Consider the following 20,594-nt stretch of genomic DNA (forward strand, 5'->3'; position numbering starts at 1 on the left):
GAAAGTAGTACACAATTCTAAGGAACATTCAATTGTTCTAAAATGTCTCTTTCGCTTTATTTCTAGCATATTTTTCAACGACAAATTGATAAATATATCAACAAGTCATTGAAATCTCAAATATGAGAATAAACAGCTTGTGTGAACATTGTTTGAATTATGTTTTGTAGAAAGTATGATATGAAATGCCTCTTAAACAACATAGAAAACGTATTTTACAGTTTCAGAATGTTCTGAAGAATTGCTGAGCACATTATTTGGACAATTTTTGAGAAAGGTTACTTGGTGCAACTCCTAATAGTTTAGCTTTTACTGGTCATAATTCCAGAAATTATGTAATAATATATATAATTGTTCCACAAACATCCCATAAGGGACAAGGGAGACTTCTCTCATATCAATGAGTGCACCCCGATTCACATTAGCTCAATGATATGGGACCTACAGTTTATCGCCGAGTCCGAACGGCATGTCTAAGACACCACTTTTGTAGAGAAGTTTTGCATGGCTGAAATACTCAGGAAATGTCGCCAACATTACTGAGGGGTATTTTGCCACCGTTGAAAAGTGTTTTGATGTTGCCTGGCCGGGGAGTCGAACCCACGACCTTATGTGTGCAAGGCGGTGACACCCAATTATGTAAACTTTTCAAGTTTTTCCTTGTTCTTCTGTTTGACACTTAAATTACACCACGGTGACACCCAATTATGTAAACTTTTCAATATTTTATCAATTTTGATACTCTAGACGCAGTTTTTCCTAGTTCTTCTGTTTGACACTTAAATTCTACAGCTTTAAATCTACAATAATGCTGAAGACCACAAACCAAAATTCTTATTAGTTTCTGAGATAAAGCCCGGATCAATGGAAAAAACGTCGTTTTAGTCCGGTATAGATGAGACCATAAAATCCAAACCCGATCTAAAAACCCGAAACCCAAATAGGGGATTTGTAGTCTCAATATGTACTAGAAGTCGTTGCATTTTCAGTGTTGCACAGCGTAATAGAATTTTGACCTTGAAGAGAAATTCCTAGAAAATTCATAAGTTCTATAAAGTTGTTTACTCAGATCTGAGATTCATTTTTGTAGTTGACTGTTTCCGAGCTACAACTATCCCTCCGAGAGTAAATCAATAAATCTTAACGGTTTGGAAGATATGAACCTGACAAAATGATTTCAAGGCCTCAAACCTATGGTGGCCCATAACCCGAAAGACGCCGGACAGGTGTCTTTTATCATGCTGCGGTGTCAGAATACGGTTAAGTTTTTCGTGTCTTACAGTGTTGCAATGGTATAATTTTTTTCCTTACGAATTGAGTATCCGATGTGGCCGAAACTATACGCATCACAAAATTTTTTTTCAAACGTACATCAAGTTCAAAGGTTCACCTTCGGGTACGTCCCTCACAAAGAAGGAAACAAACCGTGACTTTCTAGTGATAATTTTATAATTTTGACCTTGAAGAGAAATTCCTAGAAAATTCCTAAGTTCTATAAAGTTGTTTACTCAGATCTGAGATTCTTCTTTGTAGTTGAATGTTTCTGAGCTACAACTATGCCTCCTAGAGTAAATCAAAATTCTTAACGGTTTGGAAGATATGAACCTGACAAAATGATTTCTTCTGACATCAAGGCCTCAAACCTATGGTGGCCCATAACCCGAAAGACACGGGACAAGTGTCTTTTATCATTCTGCAGTGTCAGAATACGGTTAAGTTTTTCGTGTCTTACAGTGTTATAATGGTATAATTTTTTTCCTTACGAATTGAGTATCCGATGTGGCCGAAACGACTTTATATCAATAAAATTTTTTTCAAACGTACATCAAGTTCAAAGGTTCACCTTCAGGTACGTCCCTCACAAAGAAGGAAACAAACCGTGACTTTCTAGTGAGATATTAAAAACGAGTATGGACATAAAACTTAAATATCAAGTGAAATATTCAAATGCATGGCTTTTCTAGTAAACCACAATAATTATGCCCACACAATATTAATATCACAATTCAAATTTTCCAAAATCCTATTAGTGTAAATATTGCCTCCAAACTTGAAATTTGATATGTATGTACATGCGACTATTTAGCATGTATCAATCATAATTTGAGTTTATTGGGTCTTTGGTGGCAAGGTCATATTCAAGATAAAAAAATATAAAGTCTTTACTCATTTGAAGAGTTATCCACACAACATATATACATACAAACATGCATGCATACATTTAAACATAACAATATAGCCCCATTATATTCATATTTCTAGTACAATTTCAATACTTATGGGATTTTTGCTTTTGTTTCTGCCAAAAAATTATATTATTTAATCTCTTTGAGGGTATTAGTTTCTTTACAGTCTATTACTGAGCCATTATTGTGGTTGTTGTTGTAGTTTGTTTTTTTTTTTGCAAAAGTTCAATTGCGCTATGAGTGCTGCTACTTGAACAATTGGCAAAAAAAGACGGCAAAGCGAGTAAAAAAATTATCAATAATAAATTTAAAAATTTCATAATAGAGACACAGACCACGACTTTAAAAGCGGCCACCAAAGATAATTTTAAGATTGGATTTCGAATTGAAGAGTTTTTGCACCATTGTTTGAGAAATTGCTAGCAATTGCTGCTGCTGACTTGTTGTCATTCGCACTGGAGGTGGTCGATTAAGAGAGGCTCAAGATGTTGACATTGAAACAGAATATGGAGTGGAGCTTTGATTGACTGACGGTCGGTTTTTTTTATTTTTTTTTGCAAATTTTCGGAAATAAAACAGATCATTAGTCAATCGATACAATTGTTTGGTACTTCTGTGTGTGTCTATGTTTGTTTTTCTTTATTACAATAAATATGAAATACAAGCCTATACATCAACATCAATTAAATTCTATTGGCTAAACAATTGACACAGTCACGATTTTGCAACATTTATTTCCTCTATTCTGTTGAGGTTTATTTCCGCGAGATTTTTATGCATATTTTTGTTGTTGGGAATATTTATCTTGTATTGTAATGCTCTTCAAGGTTATTTAATTTGTTCTTCTGGAAGAACTCCTAAAATTTATTAGAGACCTATTTACATTTGTCTTGGTTTTGTATTTTGTTTGCAGTGATAATTTAAAATTACCACATCAAGATTTATTCTGGGAGGAGTAGAATAAGTTCTACTCCTCCCAGAATAAATCTTGATGTGGTAGGGGGCTTAGTATTTTCGTAAAAGAAAGGAAGTTAATTATTCCACTTTAATTTAGAATATTTAGTAGTAGAGTATGAAAATATCCGCCCGGCTGAAATTAACGATTTTTACTTCTTATGGTTATTAAGGATCGACGTGACCATAAGTAGCTCGGTGAGATTAGCGTCTACTTAAAATTGTGTATTTACATATGTATCTCGTATTTACATGTAACCATTGCCGAAAAACGAAAAGTCGTGCCGAGGTTTTGAGCATGCAACATGCGACCCACAGTATCTAAGGTAAGCAGACTAATTATTGCATCACATTAGCACCACACTACCAATAAAACAGTGTGTGATATTGTCGAATTACTGATGTAGGCCTTTCAAATTTTGTTCATGTTTTTCCTAATTGAAAAACCACTCGACTGACCTTCTCCATAACACCGACAATTATTGGTATTTGCCAAAAATACCCTCTTAAAACCACGCGTGTATGTTCTATCCATGTTCAATTTGCAAATTGCCAAATAGCCTTCATTTTGATAAATCTCTTGAAAATCTCCAATAACTAAATACACAATATAAGCTTCCCTACCCGTTTCGTACTCCCCCAAGCAGAAATTAGTTGTTTTCTTTACGGTACTTTAGATAAAAAATCTCTGTACAGCATTGTTATTCTCATTTGCAAACATGTTTGTCTATTGTAAAGCAACAACTGAACAAAACAAAAAAAAAAAAAAAATCGCTAAACATTTCAATTGTAGTAGTCGTCATATTAGAGATTTACTTCCTATAACAAACCGGCAGCAGCGTCAATAACAACAGCATCAACGGCGGGAAAAAACTGCAAAACAATTACACTCATGTACAAAAGTACAACATACTTAAATGCTAATAGCGGAACAATCATAGCACACACACACTCGGGCATCAGCCATCGGCTTGAAACTGACATCTCAATGAAACTTTGTTTGTGCTAAAACTAAAATGAATTAGTTTTCAAATATGAATATTTTTATCTTTGCTTTGATTGACAAGTCTTGGGAATCGTTGGTGACTTGCGAAACGACGTTATTTTTACAAATAGTGATAAAATAGTCATATCTTTTATTTGTTTATAGAACTTTAGGCAAGGTCGGGACTCTTGGAATACATTAGGGTGTACCAAGAAAATGTAAAATATTTAGCTACTTTCTTTATCAATTGAGTAACAGTTGATTAATCCGCGATTATTTAATGTGGGGATGGATGCCATAGGAAGAAAATAGCAAAGTGACTCAATTCAAATTAAAAAAAAAAAATTCAGGGTTTCTTATGTTTTTATACCCTCCACCATAGTATGGAGGGTATATTAAGTTTGTCATTCTGTTTGTAACACATCGAACTAATCATTTGCGACCCTATAAGGTATATATATTCTTGATCAGGATAAAATTCTAAGACGATCTAGCCATGTCCGTCTGTCCGTCTGTCTGTCCGTCTGTCCGTCTCTTGTAATCACTCTAGCGTCCGCAATAATTGAGATAGAGTGCTGAAATTTTGCACCCGAGGGTCTTTTTTCCATAGGCAGGTCAAGTTCGAAGATGGGCTATATCGGTCCACTTTTTGGTATAGCCCCCATATAACGGTACCTCCGGATTTAAGGTATTTAGACGTTCTTCGCCACATTTGCAGACCGAATTAGCTATAATTTGGCAATTAGGGTTCCTAGTGATCAACAAACTTATATCCCAAAGGATATGGGCAAAGGTCCATGTTTTGATATAGTCCCCATATAACGGTACCTCCCGATTTTCGGTATTTTGAGAATTTTAGCCACAATTTTTAACCGAACTATCTGCAATTTGACATTTAAGGTTCTCAGTGGTCATGAAACATCTCCACGAAACATCGTCAACATAGGTCCATGTTTTGGTATAGCCCCCATATAACGGCTTTCCGATTTTCGGTATTTTGAGAATTTTAGCTACAATTTTTAACCGAACTAGCTGTAATTTGCCATTTGAGGTTTTCTGTGGTCATGAAACATCCCCACCAAACATCGTCAACATAGGTCCATGTTTTGGTATAGCCCCCATATAACGGTACCTCCCGATTTTCGGTATTTTGAGAATTTTAGCTACAATTTTTAACCGAACTAGCTGTAATTTGCTATTTGAGGTTCTCAGTGGTCATGAAACATCTCCACCAAACATCGTCAACATAGGTCCATGTTTTGGTATAGCTCCCATATAACGGTACCTCCCAATTTCCGTATTTTGAGAATTTTACCTACAGTTTTTAACCGAAATAGCTGTAATTTGACATTTGAAGTTCTCAGTGGTCATAAAACATCTCCAACGAAACATCGTCAACATAGGTCCATGTTTTGGTATAGCCCCCATATAACGGTATCTCCCGATTTACGGTATTTTGAGAATTTTAGCTGCAATTTTTAACAGAACTAGCCGTAATGATCGGTATTTTGAGAATTTTAGCTACAATTTTGTCTATTCAAAAATAATCGTCAATATAGGTCCATGTTTTGGTATATCCCCCCATATAACTGTACCTCCCGATTTTCGGGAATTTTCAGTGGTCACGAAATTTCTTCACTAAAATTCGTCAACATGGGTCCATTTTTGAGGGTCTACATTGTTTTGATGAAACTACCCTCAATTTGACTCTTGAAGTTCCCTGCAGCTATAAAACTTTATCGCCAAAAAATTTAGAGATAGGTTGACTCTTTGATATAGCCCCGTAGGTGGTACCTTTCACCTAGCTGAGCACATTTTTTTAGATTAGATCAGATAACACTGTGCAACAAAATGGAGGTGAAAGTCTGGGGCACGGAAAATTCCTCTTGGGGAAGAAAGGCCTTGGTGAGTATATTATGAACCCCGAAGGACAGATCCGCCGTGAGTCGAACTTCCGCGTTATGGCGTGATGAAATTTTTGTTAGAGACCCTGTGGGCCATCAGGAATTAGCGTTATATCTTTGTTCACTGTTGCTTAAGTGCTCTACAAAAACAACAAACAATGATATAATGCTAATTCATGATGGCTTACAGGGTCTCTTGCAAAAATTTCCTCACGCCATAACGCGGAAGTTCGATTCACGGCGCATCTGTCCTTCGGGTATTTTAATATACACACACCAAGGGCTTTCATCTCCAAAAGGAATTATCTCTGTCTCAATATTTGTGTTCACAGTGTAATTTAAGCAATAGTGGGAGGCAGTAGGAGTCTAACCATTGTCGAAAAGTTGTTCCACCTAAAATTGTAAAAGGACCCTAATTATTCCATTTTAATTAAGACTATTTTATGGTGGAGGGTATAAAAAGTTCGGCCCGGCCGAACTTAACGACTTTTTACTTGTTTTTTTTTTTTTTTTTTTTTTTTTTGGAGTCCATGGAAGACAAAAATACCTTTGGGCTTCAGCTCATTTTATAATGTGATTTTATATCGATAAATGTAGAAAAAATGGAATTTCATAGATTTTCAACTGTATACGGGCATAGCCTTTTTTCTTCTCAACGGATTTCTATTTAGAAGCGTAAAATATTGTCTTTAAAACCAGCAACATATTTTTAAAATTGGTTAACAAATTTATAAGTTATAGTGGTTTAAGTGTGAAAAAACACATTAAGACAACAAATGTTTTGTTCGCGCTCCAAGTCCTTAGAAGATGCCAAACCATGTAAGTATTTACTACTTCCAAAAATCAAATGAAATAAGCTTTCGATAATAGGGAAAAACAATAAATCGGTTAAAACATAAATGAGTTATGTAATACAGTCGGACCTCGATTATCCGTGATGGACGGGACCGGAGTCATTACGGATAATCGATTTTCCCGGATAATGGAGGCAATGCTTTTACGCAGTTTTTGAACATATTTTTTAAGTAAAAATGACATAATATTGTACAATAATATGAAAATCTGCAATTTTTATTAAATTCGTTACGGTAATCCACAAAATTTTAGAAGGATACCTAATATCATCATTTGTCCCATGGTTTTTGTGATACCATATATACACAAATTGTGTAATACGGGAGAATTTCCAGTTTTCGTTTGTTTACCTTTTGTTTGCTTAATCAGATTAATTGGAAAGTGTGTTTTTACTCCCGGGCAATGAAGTTTATAACGAAAAATAGAAGAAATGGAAAAAGTCCAACATTTCTTTTCTATCACGGATAATGGAGGTTCCCGGATAATCGAGGTTCAACTGTATTTAATTTTTTGGCTTTTTATAATATTTTGTATTTCTTAACATTTGTACTTTAGTGCGTATGGATGCGATTGTAATTTTTCTACTAAATAGCAATCATATTATTTTTTCGAAATGATTAAAGACGGACGGACTATATGATACCCAACACCGCAGTGAATATGTATAGAAAGTTGAATAATCGCATAGTTTCCCATTCAGTAATGGCTTATTCCACGTTATGGCTTAATCCTCGGAGGAGTAAATCAGTGGATCGTTTATGTTTTGGCTTATGCGCTAATTAAATATGAAAAAAGCTGCACATACACATGAAATTGGACGGATTTATATCTTAACTAGCCGACCCGGTCCGCGTTGCTGGCCCTTTGAAACATTTCTATGTTACCTTTACTTAAGTCAATTATATTTTTCTTACACCGTTAATTAGCCGCGATCTGCAAGTGAAAAAATTTTAACATACCGCCAAAAAACTGATGACTTGAGGCATGCATTTATTTCTAGCTTATTTTGACCAGGGGACATCCCTGTACATCATATAAAAATTACATGAAAATAGGTTCAGAAATTTTGGAGATATAACATATTTAAAAATGGTATGATTGGGCCTTTAAGTCCCACATAAGGACCTAGGGTGGGAGACACAACCACCATTGCAAATTCATTTCCAAACCGTTTCGTTCGCAAGATTTACAAAAATAGATTTTTAAAATCAAGGGCATAGTGGTGGTACCCCTGCCCCTCCGTAATTTAACAAAATATATTGCATAATTTCACCAGGTGTCATCCCCGTACATTCGTTGATATTTTCAGGAAAATCGGTTCAGTAGTTTCAGAGATAGAACATATTTAAAAAAGTGAGTGGGGTATTTAAGCCCTAAATATGTACCTGAGGACGGATATACACCTCATACCCTCCGAAATTCAACTAAATATATAACCTATTTTCACCAGCGTACGTAAAAATACTTTAAATAACATTTCAATACAAAACGAAACATAACCCACGCTGATGGAGTTAGCTGTTTAGCTTCGTTTTGTTTACATTCGTGAGTGCGAACAAAACGAAAAGCGAAAAGTACTCAACTCCACAAGAGCAGGTAGAAAACTAAATAGTACTAAACACATGTGAATAAATCAAAAACGTTTGGTGGTTGATAAAATATTCACTGTGGTATGTTGATGTTAGTTTATAGGGTTGTTAAGAAATCACATGCCCAGCAAAATGTTCGATGCCAAAGATGCTATTCAAGAATGGGTGCGAGTGAAATGGAATGTCATTTTTTCAGCATCTTCACTCATTCTTTTTACAAGAGTGTGACCCCCAAAAGATGCAATTCATTTTCAGATCCTAAGCATGTCATCTTTACTAACTCGATGGAATGGCATCTTCAACAATTCTTTGGCATGGCATCTATACCAATCCTTTGGCATGCCATCTTAACCAATTCCCAAGAATAGCATTTTCACTAAACTTTGGCATGTCATTTTCACCAATCCAAATGGAAAATGCTGTATTGAAAAATGATTTTCATTTTTTTATTTTATTAATTCAAAGGAATTAATGCAATAACTATAATTTATTTATCATCATAAAGTTTACATCCATAATTGCAGTTTGTTCTCGTTGTTGTAACAGTAGTTAATATGTCTGTATTCTCATTTTTCTGCTTAATCTGACTCTGGGTCTATCAGTCGTAAGAATGTGGCTATTTCGCTATTTATATGGTTTGTAACCACAAAGCTGCAAACTTAAGTTTCTTAGCAGGATTGGTAGGGCAATTGAAAAGGAGCAGTGTGTCGTGGAGGCCTGTGCTGTGTTTTCCACGGTGTCATCAGTGCTTGCCCTATAGGAATTTTGACGGCTGCATCATCCCGAGCGTATTTACACAAAACTACTCTGGTTTGTCCTGACAGCTGGCGCCTCTCAGCTGCGATAGATGATGGATGTTCTCCAAGGACCGCATTCACACGATAACCGTTTACTGCATCTGCGACTGCATTCGTGTGAATGCTACTTAAACCTGGTTGAAAGGATTGTTGATCTAGAGGTTCTCTCTTGTAACGTTAGACTTCTCTTTCTAGATTATGAGCACGGCCTGCTCTGAGTGAGTCCTCTGCTAATATGGAGATGGCCTTCAGCGCAGTTGTTGTGCTGCTTACGGATCCTATGCTAATGATCGGCTACTGGAAAGTTATTTCTGATGCTGGAAGAACTATAGCCACAAGGGTCCTTGCTACGGGCGAGAATAGCGAAATCGGTTTGTAAGATTCACCTTTGCTGCCATCCTTTTCGGGCTTCTGTAGCTGGCCTATTTTCCAGACTTCGGGAACGATGTGTTTGGCAAGCGACAGGTTGTAAATTTAAGTGAGAAACTTGACTTCAGGCCTTCCCAGCTGTTGCAGTCTAAACACCGCCGCTGCACGCAACAGAGTTTCCTTCCTCCGCAACAGGTTTTGATTCATCTTAGAAAAAGATTTTACTCTAACTGCAGATTACTATTTCGTGAATTTTATTTTACAACGTTTATGGATCTACAAATCGACTTGTTGAGCAGGGTTCTCTAGAGCAGGCAAGGAAAGTTTTATAATTGGTCTGTTCCTTTACTTTTAAAAATGGTAATTGTTGCAAAAATGGTAAAAGTGGTTAACTGCTCTCATATAAATTGTATGCTTTTAAAAGTAAGGAAACACTTTGCGGGTAAAAACTGGTAACCTCAGGCACGTAAAGGAACAAGACTAATACCTCAATGATTGGGACGGACTTCCTAGCATAATAAATCTTACATTGCTTTAAACGTACATATTTAGATAAATAAAAGAATATATACATACATGTGTAAAAATAAAAACATCTCTACATATTTAGATAAATAAAAGAATATATACATACATGTGTAAAAATAAAAACATCTCTATTGGATCTATGGAATGGGTTCTATCACGACTTCCTTTGAATTGGTTCAAATGCTGATGAAAGCAAAGCTGAAGTTATATTTCAGCAATCGTACGGTTTCCATCTTTTTACATTGAAAAGTTTGTGGTTTTGTTTTGGTTATGAGAATGAAACGATTCAGAGAAGCAGAAAAATTTGTGGCTTTGTGTGATCGGTACGGGAATCGTTTTGTTTGTTTACGTTCATTGATTTTCACCACGGGTCCTCCCTGTACATTATCTGAAATATTGCCGTTTTTGAGTCTAAGAGAGTAAGACATCAGCTCATATAACTGAATCACCTGGTTATTTCACCTTTTTATTATTACCATGTGTAACAAACTTAGCTCTGTCTGGTTATTTTCCCAGCAAGAAGCAAGGAGCAGCAAGGAGTTTTTATTCTCTTTTGCAAGAAAAATGTAAAAAGTAAACAGACAACTTCCCTGCATGCAAGCATTCTACTGATTTGCCAAAACAGAACAATTTGCCCGCCTTTAAAGAAACCAAATCAAGCAAATATTTCGTATTTTATTAAAAATAAGAAAGAAAATGGCCCGAAAAAATAAATTTTCCATATTGCAACATGTTTCTCCAAAAAAACTTTTTATACCCTCCACCACAAATTTCAGCCATTTCGGTGGATTAATGTGGCCACAACCTTCAAAATACCGAAATTCGGAAGGTATCGTTCTATGGCGGCTATATGATGGCGTGGACCTATACCTACAAATTTCTGGGGGAAAGTTCTATACCCCCAACGAAGACTAAATACCAAATTTCAACCATCTCGGTGTGATAATGAGGCCAAACCCTTCAAAATACCGAAAATCGGGAGATACCTTCCTATGGGGGCTATATCAAAACGTGGACCTATATAAACATTTTATGGTAGAAATATTTCTTAGCCTCTGGAAACACAAAATACAAAGTTACTACCAATTCTGTTGCCAAATGGGACTAATACATTCAAAATATATTAAAATGACGCGTACTTTATATGGGGGCTATACCAAAACGTGGACCTATATAAACCAACTTTGGTAGGAATGTTTTTTGGCCTCTGAAGACACAAAATACCAAATTACAACCAATTCGGTGGTAAAATGGGCCAAATATCTTGAAAATTCCTTAAAACGACGACGCGTCACGCGTCATTTTGTATGGGGGCTATACGAAAGCGTGGACCTACATAGCCCGCTTTCAATACCAAAAGTCCTACGTAAATATAACTTATTTTCCCAAAATTTCATCAACCTACATCAATCCATTCGGACGCTAGAGTGATTTCCACAGACGGACAGACGGACAGACGGACAGACATGGCTATATCGATGTAGAATTGCACGCTGATCAAGAATATATATACTTTGTGGGGTCTACAATGATTATTTCGAGTAGTTACAAACGTAGTGACAAACTTAATATACCCCCATCCTATGGTGGAGGGTATAAAAAAACATTCACTTCTTTATTTCCACAATAAAATTGTTTTCAATTAGCACAAACATAAATCACCGAATAATTAAAACAGCCGATTTATTGTCTGCTGAAAAAAGAAGAGGTGCAAGTGCCTGCTAGAAGAAATTTGTCCAGCAAGAATTTGCAAACTCTCAGTAAAAGAGCTATCAAAATGTCTCTCTCGAATCGCTCTCTTTTGCTGGATTTTTGTGTTAACAGACGGCTTCCAGCAACAATTGGTACAAATTGTTACAAATTTTAGGGTAACCCGATAAACCTCTTGTTAGCCAAAACCAACATATAATAGCCGATCGTTCGCCCGGACATCATGTCGTTCGGCAAGACCAGTCAAGACCAGTACCATTGACGATGTTTCAGTTGCACCTATTTCCAGACCAAGGTTCTGATTTACATCAGTTGGTTTTTCTATCGGCAATTGTCAGTTTGTCAGTGAGAGTGGATTATCAAAGGCAATATGACTCCATATGCCTAAGATCTATTAAACTAAAAATTATCGCTTGGAAATATTGCTTAATGTAAATCTGGATTAGGCTAAAAGCTCGTCTTCAGATGAGTTACTAAACTTCAGTCTGCTCTAGTGACGTGTTCTGTTGTTCGTGTTTTCCGGATAATCTTTCTTATTTTGTAGATAATGCTTAGCGGGTACATTAACGCAAAATTAATTCCACAGAAATACCAATAATTGATGTGAGACAGACCCAATATTTTTCTTTTCTATTTACAGTACCGATAAAATTTCTTCTTAAAACACTAGTTAAACCTTTCAGTTTGTTAACATAATTCAATTGTCGATTGCCCCATATGTGATTTGTTTTAGTTCTCACAAAGCCGAATTTTTGGTGTTCTGTGTTGAATTTGTTCTGTGTTGATCCCATGTGTGCAAAGGAAGTTATTCGGGGTCAAAGATCAAATTTTAAGGGTTTAGTAGGTTTTCGGAATTTTTCTTAAAAACGGTGGGTTTAATCAAAAAGTTACTAGATTAAATATTATAGACGGAAAAATTATCTACAAGTTTGGTCTTTATAATTTTTGTTCTTAGAAGGAAACATTCTTAATATAAAGCACATCATTTATAAGCACATTTAAGGTAAATATGCGCATATTAAGCCGAACCGGCTAAAATAACCGGGATCACCGGGTCTGTTCCCCAAAAAACTATATGTTCCCTTGAAGAGCGTAATTATATCTATACTTAAAAAAAATGCAAGTAAATAAAAAAGGCCTCCACAAATGACATTTGACCCTGCATAACTTCTTTTGAACATATGGGATCGATGGGGACTTTTAGGACATTACTTCTAATGGCAAATACCACCAAAACTCAACCGATTTTTGTCGGTAATACACCACTATGTGGTAAGGGGTATTATGTGTTAGTGCATTTGAATGTAACATACAAAAGGAAGCGAGATAGACCCATAGTTCCTTCTAGGGATATACATAGAATCACTTTCTGAGTCGATTTATGCATGTCCGTCCGTCCGTTCGCAACATACAGGTCGCATTTGTTGACCGATTTCGCTGATAATTGGGGAATACCATTTTTTTGGCCGTCGGAAGATCAAGTATGAAGATGGGCTATATCGGTCCAAGTTTTGGTATAGCCCCCATATAACGGTACCTCCCGATTTAAGGTATTTTAAGGATCTTAGCCGCATTTGTTGCCCAAACCAGCTGAAATTCTACATTTGAAGTTCCCAATGGCCGCGAAATTGCTCCACTAAAAATTGTCAAGATAGGTCCACGGTTCGGTATAGTCCCCATATAACGATACCTCCCGATTTAAGGTATTTTATGGATCTTAGCCACATTTTTTGCCCAAACTAGCTGAAATTTTACATTTGAGGTTCTCAATGGCCGCGAAATTGCTCCACTAAAAATTGTCAAGATAGGACCACGGTTCGGTATAGTCCCCATATAACGATACCTCCCGATTTAAGGTATTTTAGGGATCTTAGCCACATTTTTTGCTTGAAGTTGCTGAAATTTTACATATGTGGTTCTCAGTGGCCACGAAATTTCGCCACTTAAAATTGTTAAGATAGGTCCATGTTTTTTGTAGCCCCCATATAACGGTACCTCCCGGTTTTAGGTATTTTAACGATTTTCCCCAAATATATATATATATATATATGTTCTACCCCAACTATGAATAAGACTTGGCGTGGCGTTGGAGCTAAGTACTTTTATCATTAAGCTAAGCATTTGCGTATTGGGATGTATACTAATTATTCCATTTTTACATATTTCAACTGGTGTAGGGTATTACATAGTCGGCCCCACCCGACTTTGGTCTTTTACTACTGTTTAAAAAAATGAGTTAGAGAATCGCACTACTGAATAGGTTTGAATCAAACAAATTTTTTGCTTTAGTAAAATGGAATATTCAGGTAAATCCTACAAAAAGTTTGACCCACTTTATTAGGTACGTGGGTTCAAATCTCCACCTGGAAAAGTTACCAAGATTGTTCATGTAAAATAAAGAAATATTCCAACAAATGGTTTTCATAACTTGAAAATTGTCTGAGAGCAAGTACAAAGTGTTAGCCTTTATAATTAGGTCGATAAATGACAGAGGTCATTGAAAATATTTGGTATTTTGGCTCAAGTTTCATTATTTAACTATCCTGGCAGAATAAATTTAAGCATTGTCATGCTCAGAACTCTGCCACAGTTGACCACAGGTATCATAAATCGACGACAAAAAACGTAAAAAATTTTAACTCAAATTTAACACAAAGAGGTATGATATCCCCGACTTTTACACTGCTGTAGTACCTATATAGTCAGGTCAAAACTTTTTTGATGTTCTCAAATCATAAAACAAACACGAATAATTATACAAGAATGGACTCAGAGGTGCCATGTCAGTATAAAAGTCGGAGATATCATACCCCTCTGTTTTAAATTTGAATTAACATTTTCCACGCTATTTGTCGTGGAAGAGGCATTCTTCCCGTGGGAGAGTTCTGAGCATGATAGTGCTCAAATTTATACTGCCAGGATAGTTAACCCCCCGTTTACACATGCAAGTGACTGTTCGAAAAATACCAATACACTCACACATATTCACTGCCACACTTATTATCGACCTCACTGCCGATCAAATTTCCTTGTCAGTAATCAATGTAAGTGCTTTGAAAGTAACTTCAATTTTTTCCGAACGTTTACACATGCAAGTGTCAGTTCGAAAAAATTTAAGTCTCGACTATAATATGTATACACAACTGTCTGCAAGTTACTTGCATGTGTAACCATTGGGTTAATAATGAAACTTGAGCCAAAATACCAAATATTTTCAATTATCTTTTTAGTTAATCGATTCTAAAAGTAAGATTAACACTTGGTATTCGCTCTTAGACAATCTTCGAAGCTTAGGAGAGGTCTTAGTAAATCAAAAAGTCATTTAAAGCAGTTTTATAAAAAATGTTTGTTGGAATATTTCTTGATTTTATATGAAAGTTCTTGGTAACTTCTCCAGGTGGAGATTTGAACCCACGTACCTAATAAAGTGGGTCAAAATTTTTTAGGATTTACTGGAATATTGCATTTTACTAAACTAAAGTAAAATGGTATGTTCCCGTACTGAAAAAATCTACTAATTTTTACTACTTTTTCCGATAACATAAAGGAAAAAATGTTATAGTAGTAAAAAATAGTAGCTTCTTACAAGTTCTGGATCAGAGCAATAAACTGGGCAAAATTTACATAGGTAGTACCTTTTTCAATTTTATTTGATTCAAACCTATTTTTTCGGTTACCGACAAAAATCGGTAAAATTAAAACGCAAAATTATGAATGAACAGTATGAATAAAAGTTGTCAACACTGTTGCTATCGGTCGGACTTATCGAAAACTTTGTTTTGGTTGCTAATTTACCGGCAAACTTCGTTAATTACCGAAATTATAAGCATTTCAATTTGACCGATTTTTGTCGGTAACCAAAAAATGCGTTAGAGAATCCCACTACAGATGAGCCAAAAAATTCAGCACTTGTTTGGCACATTTTTATTAGAACGGGAATATTTTCCGAAAATGTGGCAACATCGTTATAATTTTTTTTTTGTCTCTTGACTCTCAAAAACTATATAGTATGGAAAAATAATGCAAATACAGCTGAAGGGACCTTAACATATAAAATGAAAAATGTTCAAACCTATTCCGATGAGCGGGAGTGTTTAAATGCTGTCTCACGTCCATTTTTCAGAAATTTGGTTTCGTTTTTTCAAATTTATAACATTCCATATTCGACTGTCTATCCTATTTCGTGGTAATCAATTTTCTTTCAACCATAAAAATGCCTATAATATTCTGCCCCAACCATTTAGTATTGTGTTTTAATATTATGCAAGAATATTCAATATAGGTAACTGATTGTTGCCAGGAGGGATAAATAAATGTTACAATACATGAGAAATGCGGTGGTGCCATAATAGGCTAAGATGACACCACCTTTAAGAATTATTACCTCATGGAAAGCAACATCGCCAATATGAGGAGACCCAATCATTCAATTTATTACGTCAAGGTTAAAATTGGATTTCATTCTTTGTTGTCTAGTAAGAGGAGGTGCAGTTGCATACTCGATTGCACAGTGGTTAAGAAACGTTTGTAGAAAAAATACATATATTGCATCCACAAAAATGTGTAGTGTATAAAACGCATTTTACATTTGCACTTAAAACAGGTGTTTTGGGAGTTTACGTCATTTATTTGACGTATATTGTATGAAACTGACAACTTAAATGATGCATGTTTTATAAAACATCCCAGCAAAATGTTCGGTGCCAAAGATGCCATTCAACCATGGGTGCAAGTGATCTGGCATGTCATCGTTTTAGCATCTTCATCGATGAATTTTATATGAGTGTGGACCCCAAAAGATGCTATTCATTTTTGGATCCAAAGCATGTCATTTTCACCAATGCTTTGGCATGTCATTTCCACCAATGCTTTGGCATGTCATATTCACCAACCCTTTGCAATGACATTATCATTACAACGAGAGCTTTAACAACGTTGGTTGTGATTTTGAGTCTCCTACAACATCAAGCCTATTGCAAACAATTAATCTTATACATTTAGAAAAATGTGTATAAATAAAAACACAAAATTCATCTCTATTGGATCGATGGAATGGGTTCAAATGCTGATGAAAAGATCGGATCTTTGACGACATCGTTTGAACCAATGCAAAATATGCTATGAAATCACGTCATCGCATTGAACCCCTTCCTTCAAATTTTACTGGGATGTTAAATGTAAAATGCGTTTAAATCTCTTGCATTGTGGTGGAGTATTTTTTGGGCGGAATTATTCCATAAAGAATAATTCTCTACAACGAACCATTTTATAAAACATAAATATATATTCACAGCACAGTCTCTTTCTAGTAATTTTGTCTTCGTTATAGAAAAGTTCGACTGTGATTTAAACAAATTATGCCACTGTGTCAGATTTTCTGATATTTCTCTCTGGCACTCGTCTATTCGTTGTCTACTTTGTTGTAACAATGGCAACAACAAGTCTATAGTACATTACACTTGTTGAGGTTTAGCATTAAACATTTTCCATTTTCTTCTTTCAATATTTTCATAAATACTTGTTGTAATTGTCAATTTGTTTATTCTCTATGACCAAAGTTATGGGTAAAAAGCGGCAAAACAAATTCATATAATAATTATAGGTAAACATAACAGTTTTCTTGTTAACAATCGCCTTCTGAAATCGTAACAGGATTACGATAACGTAATTTTTGTTTTTGTTTATGGAAATTTCTAAAAATTCCTTGTTTTCTTTTTCATGAGATTTATTAATTCTAGACATAACATGGGTATCGATGTATTTGTGTCATGATACGAGTTCAAACGTTTTCAATTCCTACGAAACGTTTTAGTAGTTTTCTCATTTCAATATGTGTACTACTATTTTGTAACTATACCGACAAAAATTGGTAGAAATATTGAGTGAATAAAAAACAAGTAAGCAAAGACTATAGTCGGACGGGGCCGACCATGTGATACCCTACACCACAACCTCTATGAATCAGCTATGTGCAACCGACTTGCACGCTGAATCAAATTTAAAAATTTTCAACGGTGGCAAAATACCCCTTAGTAATGTTGGCGATATTTTCTATAGTATTTCAGCCATGAAAAACGTCTCTACAAGTGGGAACTTAGGACACGCCGTTCGGACTCGGCGATAAAAACTTGAATCCATTGATATAAGAGAAGCCTCCCTGGGATGTTTGTGGAAAAGATATTCAAAAATTGGAAAATTCACATTGATCTTCAAAATGTCTTTGAATATGAGGTTCCTTTTTGGAATAACCTAAAATAAATAAATTAACATATATACAATGCAATTTGCTACATCTCTGATATTTGATATTTCGGAAAATTGTGAGTTTATTGAAGATCTATCGTTCTCACGTAGTTTTGTGCTTTTCAGGGTATTTGGAAAATAGTTCATTGTGGGTACATATTGTGATATCAAAACTATTTTTTATACTGGTAGAAATAACTGCTAATGAATAGAAATTCAAATAATTTGCATGCAAACAAATGTATAAATCCCAAAATTATTCATATTCAATTACACACCAAAGAAGATAGTATAAGTCAGCTGCGTTAACGGTGATATACCCTCAGGTTTCTTGGCTGTTTTTCAGGGTTTCTTGGAGCTTTTTGGCCATAATCTCAGGAAATATGGATTTGCTATTGCAATTGTACCATCGAAAAGGGGACCGCTAGGATAATCTGCTGAAAAATTCAAAACTATTCGAGAGGACTCTTAAATTTCACTTTTCCGAATTATGTATATAGTCTTACCCAATCTATCGATCGATTGCTCACTTCGCCAGTTATCGTTTACACAATTTTTCGAAAAAAATTTGAGCTTTTGTGGGGAGCTGTGGACCTATTCAAACTTAAACTATGTTTCGGCAAAATATTTTGAAGTATAACATTTTCGTGCCCACCAGCCAGGTAGACAGTAAGAGATACAGATGAACGGACTGGGCTAAATAGACTCCAAATTGTCTAAAACAAATTTCGTCCAAACATACTTGGGGTCTAAAACCATTATTCCGATGAGACACATATTTGGTCGTATTTCGTATGTATCCCCTTTACTGTAAATCCTGAGGTATAAAATATGTGGCGAGGCGACCCAATGCTGCAATATTTGTATAAAACATCCAATTTAACTGAAATTTTCTCTGTCATGATATCGACAATTTGTAGCATGGGAGGAAATTGTGGTTCTCTACAGAAATCCCATTACATATTAGGCAGTATGCCCGTTATCTAGCAGACACATTATTGCAATTTGGATCAAGGGAAAGGTCAGTAGTTCTTTTTCCATATGTACGCTACTTTGCCGGTATATGCCCTCCAAGAATTAAAATATAGACCAAAATTAAAATTTGTAAATTTTTCATACAAAAGTAATGGTCTATGTCACACGCTAAATAATATCATGCAAAATTAAGGGCATTTTCTTCAACCTAAACTCTTACCTCGTGCGAAATTTTGTGACTACTGCGCTATAATTGCTACCTCTAGCGTGTTTATGATTACACTACCAACAAAAAACTGGATGTATAAGGCTGTAACTCTGTTATTTGATCACGTACATCAACATAATTGACATCAATGGAAAGGTCAAGAGATCGTCTTCCAAATATGTCTCACGAGGGAGGAATGTGTCTTTCAGGAACAAACATATAAGCTGTATAATAAAATTTTTCACAATTTTCACACAAAAGTTGTGGTCCATTTAACCCTCTAAATATTATCTGATCGCCATCTCAAATTGCAAACTCCTTCTTTGTCATATACTCTTACCTTATTTAAAATTTCGAGGCGATCGGACTATTATTGCGACCTACAGAGCAGCTACAAAATCGGATAAAAATTATGTTTTTGGTCCATTTCACCCGCTAAATATTTCTCGATCATCACCAATTAAAATAGCGATCTATTCTGATGTGAAACCGACCTCCATACCAAATTTCGTGACGATCGGTCCATAATTGCGGTCTGTAGTTTGATTACAATTTATAATGGACAGACGGACACACGGACGGACGGAAGGACACACATCTCAAAATCGCTTTATCTCGCCGAGATATGAAGATTGGTATACCACATTGGGGGTCTCAGACGAATATTTCGCGGTGTTACATGAATTTTTACCAAAACAAACTTATAATACCCTTTCCACATAGTGGTGTAGGGTATACATATTGAGTAAATAAATATAAGTAAACAACGTTGTTACTATCGGCATGTCTTAACGACATCTTTAAAAATATTCGGTAAAAATAACAATTATGGACACTTAGAAATTTGCACTTAAGGACGAATATCCCCAGCAAAATGTTCGATGCCATTCAATCATTGGTGAAAGTGATCTGGTATGTCATCTTTTTAGCATCTTCATCGATGAATTTTATATGAGCGTGGACCCCAAAAGATGCCATTCATTTTTGGATCCAAAGCATGTCATTTCAACCAATGCTTTGGCACGTCACTTTCACCAACCCTTGGCAATGACATTATCAATACGACGAGAGTTTTACCAACGTTGGTTGTGATTTTGAGCCTCCGATCAATTCAAGCCTATTGTAGAGAATTAATCTTATATATTAGAAAAATGTGCATAAATAAAAACACAAAATTCATCTCTATTGGATCGATGGAATGGGTTCAAATGCTGATGAAAAGATCAGATATTTTATGACTTCCTTTGCGTGGGTTCGAATTCTAATAGAAAGATCGTATATTTCACGACTT

The sequence above is a fragment of the Musca autumnalis genome, unplaced genomic scaffold (genome assembly GCF_047663935.1).
Source record: "Musca autumnalis isolate F117 unplaced genomic scaffold, ASM4766393v1 scaffold_5, whole genome shotgun sequence".
Taxonomy (NCBI): domain Eukaryota; kingdom Metazoa; phylum Arthropoda; class Insecta; order Diptera; family Muscidae; genus Musca; species Musca autumnalis.